Source organism: Macaca mulatta, chromosome 11 (genome assembly GCF_049350105.2).
Source record: "Macaca mulatta isolate MMU2019108-1 chromosome 11, T2T-MMU8v2.0, whole genome shotgun sequence".
In the NCBI taxonomy this organism is placed as follows: domain Eukaryota; kingdom Metazoa; phylum Chordata; class Mammalia; order Primates; family Cercopithecidae; genus Macaca; species Macaca mulatta.
This window is the reverse complement of record NC_133416.1, coordinates 84,039,834-84,055,887: the sequence shown is the minus strand read 5'-3', so window position 1 is coordinate 84,055,887 and position 16,054 is coordinate 84,039,834.

Sequence of the window (16,054 nt, the reverse complement as noted above, 5' to 3'; positions counted from 1 at the left end):
TAAAGTCAATTATCTTTTAAACAGATTTTAATTTAAAAATATTATTTTTTTCTTTTTTTATGTGTATGGCTTTTCATTCCTTTTGAATAAACTTTCTACCCAGATCTAGCTCTGTATACCCTCTTTAGATGTAGAGAGGTTTTAGATTTGCCCTTAGATTTGCCCTTTTGAGGCTATTTTCTAGATCTTGAAGGTGTGCTTTATTCTGTTTTCTCCTCAAGTATTTTCATGTAGCCTGTTTTTCATCTCACTAATTCTTTCTTCTGCTTGATCAGTTCTACTATTAAGAGACTGGTACATTTTCAGTTTGTCAATTGAATTTTTTAGCTTCAGAATTTCTGCTTGATGTTGCTTTATTATTTCAGTCTCTTTTAAATTTCTCTGATTGAATTCTGAATTCCTTCTCTGTTATCTCGAAGTTCACTGGGCTAACGCAAGGCAGCTATTTTTTTTGGACAGTTTCATTCACTCTATCACCCATCCTGAAGTACAGTGGCATGATCTCAGCTCACTGCAATCTCCACCTCCCGAGTTCAAGTGATTCTCCTGCCTCAGTCTCCCGAGTGACTGGAATTACGGGCAAGCACCAACACACCTGGCTAATTTTTGTATTTTTAGTATAGAAAGGGTTTTGCCATGTTGGCCAGGCTAGTCTTCAACTCCTGACCTTAGCGATCCACCTACCTTGGCCTCCCAAAGTACTGGGATTACAGGTGTGAGCCACTGTGCCCAGCTATGACAGCTATTTTGAATTCTCTGCCTGAAAGGTCATGTGTCTCCCCCACTCCAGGATTGCTCATTTGTGTCTTGTTTACTGTGTTTGGTGAGGTCATATTTTCATGGATATTCTCGGTGCTTGTAGATGTTGGTTGATGTTTCAGCATTAAAGAGTTAGGTATTTATTCCAATCTTCATAGTCTGGGCTTCCTTGTACTCATTCTCCTTGAGAGGGCTTTCCAGAAATTCGAAGGGGATTGAGTGTTGGACCTAAGCCTGCAGTCCCTGCAGCTGTTTCAACACTAGGAGCACCTTAAGCCCAGGAATGCTGTGTGCAACTCTTGCAGACTCCCAGATACACTGCCTTGGTGGATTTGGGTGAGATAAAGGAAAATTTTCCAAGTTACCAGGCAGTTTCTTGCTGTCCTCCCTCTCTTTTTCCCAGTTAGAAGGAGTCTCTCTCCATGCTGGGCTGCCTGGAGCTGGGAGAGGAGTGACATGGACACTCCCATGGCCACCATAGCTGGCACTGTGCAGGATCACGCTTAAAGCATTGTGGACTAGCACAGCAGTGGGGCTCACTCAAGGCCTACAGCCACTACTGCCTGGCTGCCACTGATGTTTATTCAATGCCCAAGATGACTTTAGTCAGCAGGTGGCGAATTCTGCCAGGATTGGGTCCATCCCATCAGGGCAGTGGATTCCCTTCTGGCCCAGGGTGGGTCTAGAAACACTGGCCAGGAGCAAAGACCCAGAATCCAGGGCTTCAGAAATGTGGTTGATTCTTTATTTTACTGTGGCTGAATTGGTACCCAAGTTGCAAGACACAGTTCTCTGTACTCTCATCTCTCTTTGCCCCAAGTGATAGGAATCTCTCCCAGAGCGACACTGCCTGGAATTGGGGAAGGGGCAACACAGGCGCTCCCCTGGTTACCACAGCTAGTGTTGCACAGGATTGTACCTCAGGTCCCCTGCCTCCCAGACCAGTGCAGTACCAGGGATTGCCCTAAGACTGCAGTCCTTGTGGCCTGACTGCCACTCGCATTTACTCCGGGTCCCAGGCCTCTTTTGTTAGCCAGCAGTAAAGGCAGCTGAGACTTGAGTTCCTCCTACTGGGACAGGAATTCTCCACTGGTCCAGGGCTAGTCTAAATGCTCCCTCTGTGGGCACTGAAAGAATTCTGCCCTGTTCTATGTTCTGTTATGATAGGGAGCACTGAGTTCCGATGCCAAGTTCCACACTCTCTTTGCTCTCCCTCCCATAAGCACACAGACTCTCTCTCCATGCTGCACTGCCTAGAGTTGGGGGACGAGTGACACAGGTAGTGAAAGGTTGGCCTTCCCACCCTCTTCAGTGCCTCTTTTTTTTTTTTTTTTTTTTGAGACAGAGTGTCACTCTGTTACCAGGCTTGGAATGTAGTTGGCTCACTGCAGCCTCTGTCTCCTGGGTTCAAGTGATTCTCCTGCCTCAGCCTCCCAAGTAGCTGGGATTACAGGCATGCACCGCCAGGTCCAGCTAATTTTTGTGTTTTTAGTAGAGATGGGGTTCCACCATGTTGGCCAGGCTGGCCTCGAACTCCTGACCTCAGGTGATCCACCCACCTCGGCCTCCCAAAGTGCTGGGATTACAGGTATGGGCCACTGCACCCAGCCAATACCTCTTTCTTTGATATTATGTTCAAACCAGGTAGTGTGATCACTCACTCAAGGCACAAGATAGCATGCCTTGAATGTTTTGCATCCTATGAAGGTGCTTTCTTGTGTGGATAGTTGTTCACAGTGGTGTTCCTGCAGGGGGATGATCACCAGCGAGCTTATTCAGCTATCTTGCTCTGCCTCCTCCTTGCTCCTTTTGCAGATACAGATTCCTTTTTAGTATCATTTTGCTTTTGCCTGAAGGATTTCTTTATAACATTTCTTTTGGTTCAAGTCAACTGTGATGATTTTTTTCAGCTTTCATATGTCTGAGAGAAACTTTATTTTATCTTCATTACTGACAGATATTTTTACTGGTTTTTGAATTCTTTTTTTTCTTTGAGATGGAGTCTCGCTGTCTTGCCCAGGGCTGGAGTGAAGTGGCACAATCTTGGCTCACTGCAACCTCCACCTCCCGGGTTCCAATGATTCTCTTGCCTCAGCCTCCCAAGTAGCTGGGACTACAGGCACATGCCACCATGCCCAGCTAATTTTTATATTTTTAGTAAAGACAGAGTTTCACCATCTTGGCCAGGCTGGTCTCGAACTCCTGACCTCATGATCCACCTGCCTCAGCCTCCCAAAGTGCTGGGATTACAGACATGACCCACCACACCCAGCCTGGTTTTTGAGTTCTAAGTTGACAGATTTTTTTCTTTCAGCACTTTAAAGACATTGCTCCACTGTCTGATGGCTTGCATTGTTTCCCACAAGAATTCTGCTGTCAATCTTATCATTTTGGTATTTTTCCTCTGTGGCATTTTCCCTCTGACTGCTTTTAAGATTTTCTCATTATCACTGGCTTTAACCTTTTCCTGTTTCTGCTGAGAACACTTACTGGCAGTGCTTGCAGCCGCAGCATTTACCCAAGATAATTTTGCCAGGCAAATCTCACTTTTATTATTATTTTTGCATCACTCTAGTATATCAACTTTGGAAACAAAAGACATCATTCTATTTATAGCATTCTGTTTTTAGTCATGATACTCCCATTTACAAAATATAGTAATTCTCAATCACTGAAAATGTCAAATCCTAGAAAACGCAGCATTCCTACGTGTGATGTTAACATTGTTCTTGAACAGTCATTGGTCAAAGATTCATTTGATGAATCCGATTTTTCTGAAATAGACAATTCTGATGATTTGGATGATTCTGATACTAGTTCTGTTTAGAAATAGCTTCATGAACAGTTTTTGTATTTTATTTTCACACTGAAAATCAGTGAGATTTGCTTCAGCCTTCAAGAGTGTGTTTATGTAACATTAAATGAGTGCTGGCAGCAAGCTGCACTTTCTTTTTCTAAATGGGAAAGGGGTTAAGCAATATGATTATGCTGTTTCTTGGTGTAGTTTTTATGTTTCTTGTTCTTGGAGTCTATTGAATTTCTTGGATTTGTAGATTTATAGTTTTCATGCAATTTGGAACTTTTTTGGTTATTATTTCTTCAAATATCATTTCTGCTCTCCATTTTTAGGGACGTTAAGTACATGTATTAGGTCACTTAAAATTATCCCACAGCTGCTGGGTGTAATGGCTCAGGCCTGTAATCCCAGCATTTAGGGAGGGCGAGGTGTACAGATCACCTGAGGTCAGGAATTCGAGACAAGCCTGTAATCTCAGCACTTTGGGAGGCTGAGGTGGGCAGACCACCTGAGATCAGGAGTTTGAGACCAGCCTGGCCGACATGGTGAAACGCCATCTCTATTAAAAATACAAAAATTAGCTAGGCATGGTGGCGCATGCCTATAATCCCAACTACTTGGGAGGCTGAGGCAGGAGAATGACTTGAACCCGGGAGGCGGAAGTTGCAATAAGCCAAGATCATGCCATTGCTCTCCAGCCTCAGTGACAAGAGCAAAACTCCATCTCAAAAAAAAAAAAAAAAATTTTCCCACAGCTAATACTCTATTCATTTTTTTCCATGTTTTTCCCTCTGTGTTTCATTTCAGATAGTTTGTGTTGCTATGTCTTTAAGTCATTTAATATTTTATTTTGTATATCTTAATAGATTGCATTTTTCATCTCAGACCTTGTATTTTTATCTCTAGAAGTTCAATTTGGGTCTTTAAAAATATATATATCCCGTGTATCTGCTTGACATACACAAGGATTTCTTTATCATATGAACTTCTGTGAAATATAGCTATAAGTTTTAAGGTCCTTGTTTACTTATTCTATTAACTGTATCATTTCTGGATCTCTTTCTATTTATCAATTTTTCCCCTCATAGTGGATTGTATTTTCCTGTTTCTTTGTATGCCAGGTACATTTTTATTAGATACCAGTCATTATGCATTTTTCTATAAATATTCTTGAGCTTTGTTCTGGGATGCAGTTAGGTTAGAGATAGTGTGATTCTTTCAAAATTTTAAGCTTCACTATTCAGGATAGGGGAAGCCCTTAACTTTGCTCCTCTACTGAGGCAATAATACCCTCTGCGTATTCTACCTGATGAGTTCTCTACCTTTGTTCTGTGAACTAGAAGGTTCATCCTCTCTGGCTAGTGGGAACTAAAACTATCCCCAGCCCTGTGTGCGTTGTAGAGATTATTTCCTCTGATCCATTTTGGGTGGGTCTTTCTCCAGCCTCAGCTAGTTTCCTAAAAGTCATGCCCTGATTAGTACTCAGTTAAAAACGTGAGGGGACCCTCTGCAGCTCTCTGGATTTTTATTTCTCTGTGGCTCTCTTGTCTGGCACTCTGCCCTGCAAATTCTAGCCACCTTGGCCTCCTTGAATTCTTAATCCATCTCCTTAACTCAGAGATGGCCAGGAACTTCCTGGCTTCCCTCTCCCCAGGTAGTAAGTTGGCCAATTCACAGTAATCACTTATTTACTGTTTCTCAGGGATGACAGTCCTGTGCTGCCTCATGTTCAATATCTGAGAACCACTCACTGTTTCATATATTTTGTCTAGCTTTTCAGTCATTTCAGGTAGGAGGGTAAATCTGGTCCCTGTTATCCCTTCTAAGCAGAAAGCAGACATCTTAGGCTGTGTTAAACTGGTGTTCTCAAACTTTAGCATGCATTAGAATTAACCAGCGGGCTTGTTAAAATGCAGATTGCGGCCAGGCGCAGTGGCTCACGCCTGTAATCCCAGCACTTTGGGAGGCCGAGGTGGGCGAATCACAAGGTCAGGAGATCGAGACCATCCTGGCTAACACGGTGAAACCGTCTCCACTGAAAATACAAAAAATTAGCCGGGCGTGGTGGCAGGCGCCTGTAGTTCCAGCTGCTCAGGAGGCTGAGCCAGGAGAATGGCGTGAACCCGGGAGGCAGAGCTTGCAGTGAGCTGAGATCAAGCCACTGCACTCCAGCCTGCCCTACAGAGCAAGACTCCGTCTCAAAAAAAAAAAAAAAAAATGCAGATTGCTACATGCCCATCTCCCTAGAGTTTCTAATTAATGAGTGTGGGGCCTGAGAATTTGCAATTTTTTGAGATAGGGTTGGTCTCTGTCACCCAGGCTCGAGTGCAGTGGCACAATCAGAGCTTACTGCAGCCTCAAACTCAGGAGCTCAAGCAATCTTCCCATCTCACCCTCCAGCGTAGCTGGGACTACAGCCACTTGCCACCATGTATGGCTGATTTTTTATTTCTATAGACAGGGTCTTGCTATGTTGCCCAGGCTGAGAACTTGAATTTCTAACAAGTTCTCAGGTGATTCAGAAGTTTCTGGTACAGGACCACACTTTCAGAACCACTGTGTTAAACTAGTCAACTAACAATATCTCATATGATGTTCATCTATTAATCAATCATAGAGTGTGAACCACATTCATAGTCAAGAGAAAACCTGTTAGTCATAGAAACACAGTCATAAGTACTTACATATTGTTGTTTGAATCCATTGGCAGACATGTAGAACAGGAACTAAAAAGCTGTTCATACCCTCTTATCTGGTTAATACAGGAAATCAGCTCCATAGAAATCATGTGGATCAATCTTTCCCAAATGGCTGGGTGCAGTGGCTCATGCCTGTAATCCCAGCACTTTGGGAGGCCAAGGTGGGAAGATTACTTGAGCCCAGGAGTTTGAGACCAGTCTAGGCAACATGGCGAAACCCCATTGCTACAAAATTTAACCACCTGTGGTACCAAGCTACTCGGGAGGCTGAGGTGGAAGAATCACCTGAGCCCGGGAAGTTGAGACTGCACTGAGCTGTAATCATGCAGCTGCACTCCAACCTGGGTGACAAAGCAAGACCCTGTTTCAAAAAAAAAAATCTTTCCTAAACGATATTCTGTAGAACATTAGTACTCTATGTGTTGTTAGTAATGCTAGGTGTTTTGCGAAAGGTTTGTGTAGTTCAGTAGGATTCAGAAGCTGTAATGTTGGGTTTTATGAACTTTCCAAGAGAAAGATACAATTTGAAGTGTTTCTCGAACTTATTTTACAACAGAACCTTTTATTTTGCAAAACACATATTATCGATTCGAGGGACTCTAATGCTCCTCCGAAGCCAGTTTGGGAAAGACTAAAGCAGACCCTTAGCATTTGCAAGTTTGCTATTTTCAGTGTTAGCTATTTATGAGCAGCTGCTCCATTGCTGTAGTAATTTGTGATTCTGCAGGAGCAAGGGGGCACACCTGGGGAGTGAGTCGCTCCACTGATGAAGCATAAGCCCCGCCCACCACCCACAACACACGCTCCAAATCCTCATTTGCTGCTCATCATGCAGGAGTTTTTATAGTAATATAAATTTATTTAATTCCTGAAAATAAGCCTGAAAAAAAAAATGTTAGCTGTTGGTTCTGGTGAGGGAAATACACTAAAATAAGAAGAAAAAGAAGAAGAGGAGGTGGGGGAGAGATCTTAAAAAGTAAGTCTTACCAAGAAAATAGACATTTGGGGGTAAATTTTAAAGGTAGCCTCCTAGATTTGTCAGAGGATTGGATCTAAATGTGAATACGGTCATCCTGTAGCCTATATGAAAACAATAAGAAGTGATTCATGAACTCTTTTAGTAAGAGATAAAATTTAGCAAGATAAAACATTACATATGCAACTGCTGACTGATACATAATTCAAGAGAAAAGCCAGAAGCCTGGGCAGGTGCTTCTCTGAAGTCACAGGTGGTGAAAACGTACATGTGGTATAGTTTGCTTCCAGAATTTAAAGAAGAGCTTTCTTTACATACTATGATGCTAACAAGGAAGGAAAATGTGTCCTTAGCCACAGGAAACATTTTCTCCTGAGCTAAAGACTTCACAAAAGAAAATGTCTGAGACATAAATTTTATGCCTTAGGACACACAGAAAATTATAAAGGAAAAAAGTGCTGTGAATCACAATGGTTCTCTTACAAGACTCCAAACTCGAGTTCTCCTATTAACCCTTTCACACCCTGTTTAGGGATTTTTCTTCCCACAATTAACAGATTTTACCCAGAATCTACTGTATGCCAGGTGGTGTGATAGTTAAAGAGGTTTTCAGTATAAAGAAGCCAATTCCCTGCCTTTGAGGAGCTCACAGCCAGCTCCCTGATTCACCTGCCTGCTCTCCCAAGGGTGAACCACTGTGAACTACTGCAGCCTGACTGATCTGCCAGGCATAGGTTTTACTAGTGTTCCCACCTAAAATGCCAGCTCCATAAGGGCAGGTATTTAATCTATCTGGCTCACCTTTGTAGTTGTGGAATACATATATTTTGATTAAATGAACATTTTTAATAATGAATTTGAAAACAACCCACATGTTTAAACATAGTGGAGTGGCTAAGCTAAGAGTCATTAACACCATGAAATACTAGGCAGCAATGAAAATAGAAATAAATAATATTAAGTGGGAGAAAGAGACAAGATAGTGCTATACCAACTATATCGGTTATGGATAGTATTCTGAATTTGGCTTCTCTGGGTCTTTGCTCCCTGTATTTGGAATGGCTTTTCCCTGCCAATATCTGTTGATGCCATATCTCTTTAAGGCTCAGTTGAAGTACCACATCCTCCCTGAATTATCAAGACTTCCACATCCCTCTGTCCTTAGAATCAACCTCTGTCTGTAGCATATGCTGGTAAGTCCTACCCTTACGTCTCCAAATTTACCTTCAACACTTTGACTGAGAGCTTCCTCCACACCTGGGAGAGACCCGTCTGCTCATTTGCTTGACAGACCAAAAGCACTGACAAGTAATTCCCTCCAGAAAAACCCTTGATCCAAGACTGATGGAAGTTGGTAAATACAGACCTCAGCCCCTTTGCTCCTTGGGTAGAATAACTCTAAGTGTGTCTCCATATTATTTCCCAGGTTCCTCAGGGGATGAAGCTCCAGGCAGCCACACTGGTGACTGGCCAACAACACACCCCCTATTGGCCACCTTCTCTTACTCTTCCCATCCCCCTCCCTCCCTAATTTCCCAAACCAAACTGCCTGCTCTTGCATCCTACTATAAAGATCATCTGCCCATCTGAGCTCCTTTGTTCCCATATTATGTCCCACATTGTCCTCTGTGTTGCTGGGTTTTGTGAATGTCTTGGCTCTCCTAACTAAACTGTATACTGTTTGAGAGCAGAAACCTTTGATTGCTGTATTCCTCAAAGCCTAACAATGTACCTTGCACATAGCAGGTGCTTGCAAAAGACTAGGTTTAATCAAATTGAGAATTTTTAGAAGAAAGACTGTAGAAATCCAACACTGAAATAAATAGTTCACAGCATTCTATGTGGCATTAAATAAATCAAACGATTTAAGGCAAGTTTTATGAATCATATATTGATTTCAAAACCTCATATGCTACTGATCCAAGTTCAAAATGAGACTTCAAGGTGAAGCAATAGGTTGAATATATTTTAGCATTTTCTATTTGAAAAACATCAGCACCCACTGAGGGAATCTGAGTGGACGAGATTTTAATTGTTTCAATATCCCTTAACTTAGTATTCAAAGACCGCTAGGGTCTAGTTCTCACATCCGTTTCCAGCTTTATCTTTCAATCTGTTTCACTATTCCTGTGTATAAGATTGTGTGATCTTCATGCAAATAATCTGTAATTCAAATTTATCTTTGCTTATTAATAAAACTGGCTAATGCCGCTGTGGACTTCATAAGAAAATTATCATTGTTTTAATATGAGCAATGAGAGACATGAGATGAGAGGGTGAAAAGACTCCAAGGAGAAAAAAGACTTCAGATAATCCCCTGACATTATTATATTGTCTGAGTCTCCATGAAGAAACTGATTCAAATGTCTAGAAGTTTGATAACATGATCTGAATTGGAATATGGTTTACATACCCTTTAAAGTTATTTTCAAGGTCTAATTCTGTGGTCTGTACCCTGAAGACAGACATCTGCAAGACACAAAAGGCAGGGATACTACCTTTATGTCAGGTAAAATCAAGGCCAATAAGCATCACTCTTAAGAAATTATACAAGTAATACTCATTCATGGCAGAAACGCTGGTCAATACAGAGAACCAAAAAGAAGATAAAAACACAACAATCCTGATCAAAGCACTCCTAAAATTTTAGTGTATACTTTTCAGACTTTTTTATAGAGCATATTTTTATAGATAGAAAAGTAGGCTCATGGTATACATATGATCCTTTTCTGATACTGAGTCTCACTCTATCCCCCAGGCTGCAGTACAGTGGTGTGATCTCAGCTCACTGCAACCACCATCTCCTGGGTTCAAGCGATTCTCCAGCCTCAGCCTCCCAAGCAGCTGGGATTACAGGTGTGTGCCATCATGCCCAGGTTATTTTTGTGTTTTTAGTAGAGATGGGGTTTCACCATATTGGCCAGGCTGGTCTCGAACTCCTGACCTCAGGTGATCCACCCAACCTTGGCCTCCCAAAGTGCTGGGATTACAGGTGTGAGCCACCACTCCTGACCTGATCCCTGCCTGTTTGCACAGCAATGAAACATGATGCTGCAGACACTATACACAGGGTCACTTAACACCCACTCACTCTTTAAACATGGCTTCCTGTACTCCAGAGGCTAGACAGGCAAACATTTCTAAGACTCTCTTGCAACTTGAGTTCCACACATGACATAGTTTCCACCAAGCCCTAATGGAAGATATCCTGAGCCAGATTTGGAAGGCAAATGAGCAGCACAAGGGGCTGGCATGGTCAAGGATTGCAGATCTAGTAGCTGAAGTAGAAAGTCTACTCTCAGGCCCTTAACATCATAATAGATGTGAAGAGGCAAGTATAGGCATCAGCTGTGCCACTCTGGGGTCAGGCACTGATCCTGACTCTATAGCATCATTTGTCTCCTTGCTCCTCTTGTACTGTCTGTTTTCTTCCATTAAGAACCCTGATGGATACATGTGAACACTTTCCTTGTCAAAAAATATGTGACTGTAATGTCATACAATTGCTACTAGTGGAATCATAGAATCCTACAGCTGAATGGGACCTGAGTCATCAGCCAGACTTACGAAAATTAAGCTCAAAGAAGTTACATAACTCACCTGAGGCAAGACCACAAGTACGTCTCCCCATTCCCACTCTGTATAAGGAATTTATACCAACGTTATGTCCCAAAAAGGAGGTGGGACAAAATGGTAGCCTGGCTGTGCTCTAAGTTAGACTTTGGCATTTTTGTGTTAGCATAATGTAACATGCTCATCCATCATCTGGCAGGCGTTAGCCCCAAGAGGATCATCTCAATGTGATGCCCTTTAAACGTGTTTGCGTCCTCTTGGCATCCACCTCATGCCGCACCCCTACCTCCTCTCAGCAGAGGCCCCATCCCCAGCCCTGCTCCCCTGGTTGAAGACCGGCTTGGATTCTGCATGGTACTCTCACTTGTCTTAGACTTCATCTCAGTCAGCTATGCTGTGGAGGTCTCCTCAGATTGGAAAGATTTATGTTCAGTTTGCCCAAAGACTTGCTCCCAAGGAGCTAGCAGTCTTTAGAGTCTTTAAGCAAAGGTACTTTCTTCATTCTTCTAGTATAACAGGAAAGGATCATTGCTAAAAGGCCACATTCTTCAGTGGAAAGAGTGTGAGGTTTGGATCTAGACTGGATTTGAATCCCAATTCTGCCACTTACTAGCTATGTGGCCTTGGACAAGTTATTCAATTTCCATGAGTTTCACTTCCCTCACATGTAAAATGGAAAGAAAGATAATCACCTTACAAGGACAAGAAAACAATATTCCTACAATGTTTGACATACAAGGAACATTCAGTCAATAGTCATTGCTATTTGGTTGAAACACACGTTGGCTTGAAGAACAGCCAATGGCGTGTACTTTGACCCTTTCTCATTTATGGTTTTTCAGCTGAATTTGGATGGATGATCACTCCATGATAACCCAATACCCTTTCACAGAGGATACAGATCATTTTGCAAGTCCATGTATGTGTATGTTTGTACATACACGTAGATGTATGTGTCTGTACGTATATATGTGTGCACACATACACACACACCACACACACGGTATATATATTTGAGCTCATACCCAGACATTAGCAGGTCAGTGGAGTTTGGTTCTGCATTAGCACTCTGAACTCTTATAATTGAAGTGAACACACGGACAAATAAATCAGCAGCTTGAGTGTTTGTTTGTTCGTTTTTTTGAGACAGAGTCTCACTCCATTGCCCAGGCTGGAATGCAGCGGCTTAATCTTGGCTCACTGCAACCTCCGCCTTCCGGATTCAAACAATTCTCATGCATCAGCCTCCTGAGTAGCTGGGACTATGTAGCTAGGACGACAGGTGTGCACCACCACACCTGGCTAATTTTTGTGTTTTTAGTAGAGACAAGGTTTCGTCATGCTGGCCAGGCTGGTGTAGAACTTCTGGCCTCAAGTGACCTGCCCGCCTCAGCCTCCCAAAGTAATAGCTTGAGTCTTTAAACATATAACATCATTTAAGAATTAGGAATGGGAATTAGGTTCCCACAATCTTCTTGAAACAGTGTAAGTAAAAACTGTTTAAAGTAAAATCTAAGCCAGCACTCCTTAAAAACATATAAATACAGGATTTATACAAGGTTTTCCTTTTTTTTTTTAAAGGCATTAACCTTTTTCCCATAGCTTAACATTTTTCTCATGAGGTGAGAGCTACAGATGTGACAGTTTGTATTTTCTTTTACAAGAAAAGGTTTATTTTATGAATGATTTTTAATCCCATATGTGAGGATTACACAAAAATCCTGGCAGGCATATGCCATAATGATTAATTGCCAATCAATTATAGCATTATGTATTGTTTCCAGAATCTTGTTCTTGACATCATTTCCTAGAGAAATACACACACACACACACACACACACACACACTGTTTTAAGTGGAAATTTTTATGAGGTTTTCTCTGGAGCTTGCTCAATGATCGAGATATATATACGGAAACGTCATTAACTATATTTAAGATAAAATATACACTTAATTTTTAAATCCTGAATAAAGGGATAGATGAATAAATGATGGATGAGTATTCATTCATTCATTTTGAGATGGAGTCTTGCCCTGTCACCCAGACTGGAGTGCAGTGGCGGGATCTCGGCTCACCACAACTTCTGCCTCTCTGGTTCAAGCAATTCTCCCGCCTCAGCCTCTTGAATAGCTGGAACTACAGGTGCGAACCACCAGGCCCGGCTAATTTTTGTATTTTTAGTAGAGATGGGTTTTCATCATGTTGGCCAAGCTGCTCTCAAACTCCTGACCTCATGTGATCTACCTGCCTCAGCCCCCCAAAGTGCTGGGATTACAGGTGTGAGCCACCACGCCCAGCCTACATTTATTTTTGTATAATCTTTAGCAAGAATTTTAGAATCCATGTAAAAGTTAGAAAGTAAACACATATATATATTTGTAAAATGGTATATCTCATCACAAGTGAGATAATAAAAAACATTGTTTAATGCATCCTCTGTTGCTCACATTACAGTTTTTTAGGGGAGAAACTAAGCTTTCTAGTGGTGGTAGCTTTGAAAATTTCTTCCCATTTCTCATCAGAACAGTAGCTAGAGACAGAAGTTAACATTTGTGAGAAATTTCAGAAGTGTCATCCTTCTAAAATATTTCATTCTGTGCATGTACACACAATCATATGTTTACTCAATGTTGTCCAATTACCAAGAGGTCAAGTAGGGTAAGGACTGAAAAATGGTAATTGGGGGTTTGGCAATTACGAACTCTCTGATAAACCACAGTGAGAGTCTCCGGATCTCTCACAAGGTTGCAGTCAAAGTGTCAGCCAGGGTTGGAGTCATTTCAAAGCTTGACAGTATTATACTGTAATATCTCCTTCCAAGCTCACTCATATTTTTGTTGGCAGAAGGCTTCAGCTCCTCTGGGACTGTTGGCCACAGGCCACTGTTCTTAACTGCTTGAGTGTCCTCCTGACATGGCAGCTGGCTTTCCCCATAGCAGTGATAAGACACACACACACACACACACACACGTTCGCAAGATACTGGAGATTGGGGAGAATGGATAAGAGAAAAGGGTGGGGGAAGAAGGAGGAGAAAGTTGTCACAAAGTGTTTTTTGACTTAGTCTCAAAATCATGCACTTTATTCTATTTTCTAGAAGCAAGGCACTAAATCTAGCCCACACCCAAGGGTAAGGGCATGAATTAAAGTCTACCTGTTGAAGGGAGGAGTAACAAAGAATCCACGGACATGATTTTAAGCCACCACAATCTGTTGGGAGTCCTAACTGCAAGTAACAGAAAATCCATCTCAAAATGGATTAAACAGCAATGGGAACTCGTTGGTTCCCATAATGAAAAAGCCCTGCAGGTAAGTAAACATGGTGAATACTTGTTCAGAGCTCTATTTTCTCTGTCCTCCTCTCTGTGTCAAATCATCCTTGACCAGGTTGCTAGCAAAAATGACTGTAACCACTCTAAGGCCTCCTCCATGCACACAGCACATTCCAGAATAGGCTAGCTTGGCTCTGACTCCACACCCCAGCAGAGTTCTGAGATTCACTCTAATTGGATGGGCTTAGGTCACATGCTTACCGTCCCCAAGCTGGGGCCTCGAATGCCTTGACTGGATCCAGTGCTCCACCCTGAACCAGGACCGTGAACTCACGTGCCTGAAACCACACAGAGAGGAATGGATGCTAGAGAGGCAATCACAAATACCTACTACACGACTCAGGGACATTTATGTCAGCTTTTAAAGCATATATAACTTATATTATTCTTTTCTCTGTCAGATAATACATCACAGAGTATTAGGGTTAAGTATGAGTAATTTTTAATTCCCACCACTGCTGCTAAATCTTAGCTAAGAAATAAGGTAGAAAAACTGCTTCTTTTTGTGTTATTAAATGTGTACATTAGCAAAGTTCAAATTTTTTCCTTTATTTCATACTAAAATCATTTTAATAAAATATTCCTCTTCACTATAGCCTTCTTGCCTTCTAGGAAGAAAGCCTTGCCCTAAAATAAAGAGGCTTTGTGTTTAAATTCACATTCATCTGATTCAGAGTTTTGTTAAAAAAAAAGGGGGGGGCATGAAATAAAAATAATAAAAATATTTTTTAAATCTACGTTTGAAGCAGAAGGTCATGACAAAAGGCAACAACCTTGGTTCAACTTGCCTTAGGACAGTGACCTTGAGAGAGGGCTTTGATTTGAAATTGGTTGATGAATTCCAGAGAATGGAGTTGTTACAAATATCATACACATTTTGAGTGGGAAAAAGAAACAGCCTGCTGGACACTTTTAACCTTCAATTCTGCCTATTACAAAGTCGAGGGGTCAAACAGACTAAGACCATGTGGACTTAAGGGTTCATCCTTCTCCATGAGAACACAATTCTCCCACTAGCCTTCTGCAGGCACGCAGATGCTTCCTACTGAAGATTCTTGATTGTTTTGGAAAACACTTCATACCTTCTTAATATCAAGCCCTCAAGAAGGCAACATGAGTACTTAGTAAAGCACAATTTCTATTTCTTTCTTGAGAGGCAATAAGGACATCAAGATATCTTTGCTTAACATAACAACCATCAATTATTCAGTATTTACCATGTGCCAGGTGCTATGTTTGGCATTTTACATACATCATCCGATTTAATCCTCGTAACAACACTACAAAGTGTGTAGAATTATCTTTTTACAGATAAAGAAACAGATGCACAGAGGTCAGGTACTTAGCCCAAGCTTACAAAACTGATAGGTGGCAGAGCTGTATGTTGAAATCATGTGTGTTTGATTCCAAAGCCCATACTCTTTCTTTTGCAACACTCCGTCTAAAAACTCTTAAATAATTTCTTGATGTTCGTAACTAAAAGAGTCAACAGTTTAAATAGATGTTTAAAGAAAAGAGAAATAAATATTTTTTAAATGTTGATAAATACAAATACAGATTTGTTCAAAATCACATGTTGTATATCATCTGCAGACTCACTGTGAAATATACGGAGGCAAATACATACAGGGACAGATAGCAGAAATACTTTTAGATCAAAAACAAGCCCCATTTCTTTTTCTGTTTTGCTTTGTTTTTTTGAGACGGAGTCTCCCTGTGTCACCCGGGCTGGAGTGCACTGGCACGATTGCTACTCACTGAAACCTCCACCTCCCAGGTTCAAGTGATTCTCCTGCCTCAGCTTCTAAGTAGCTGGGATTAAAGGCATGAGCCACCACACCCGGCCAACAAGCCCAATTTCAAATAAGATATGGCTCTGGAAATTCGGGACAGCATGAGCTTGACAGAAACAGCTCA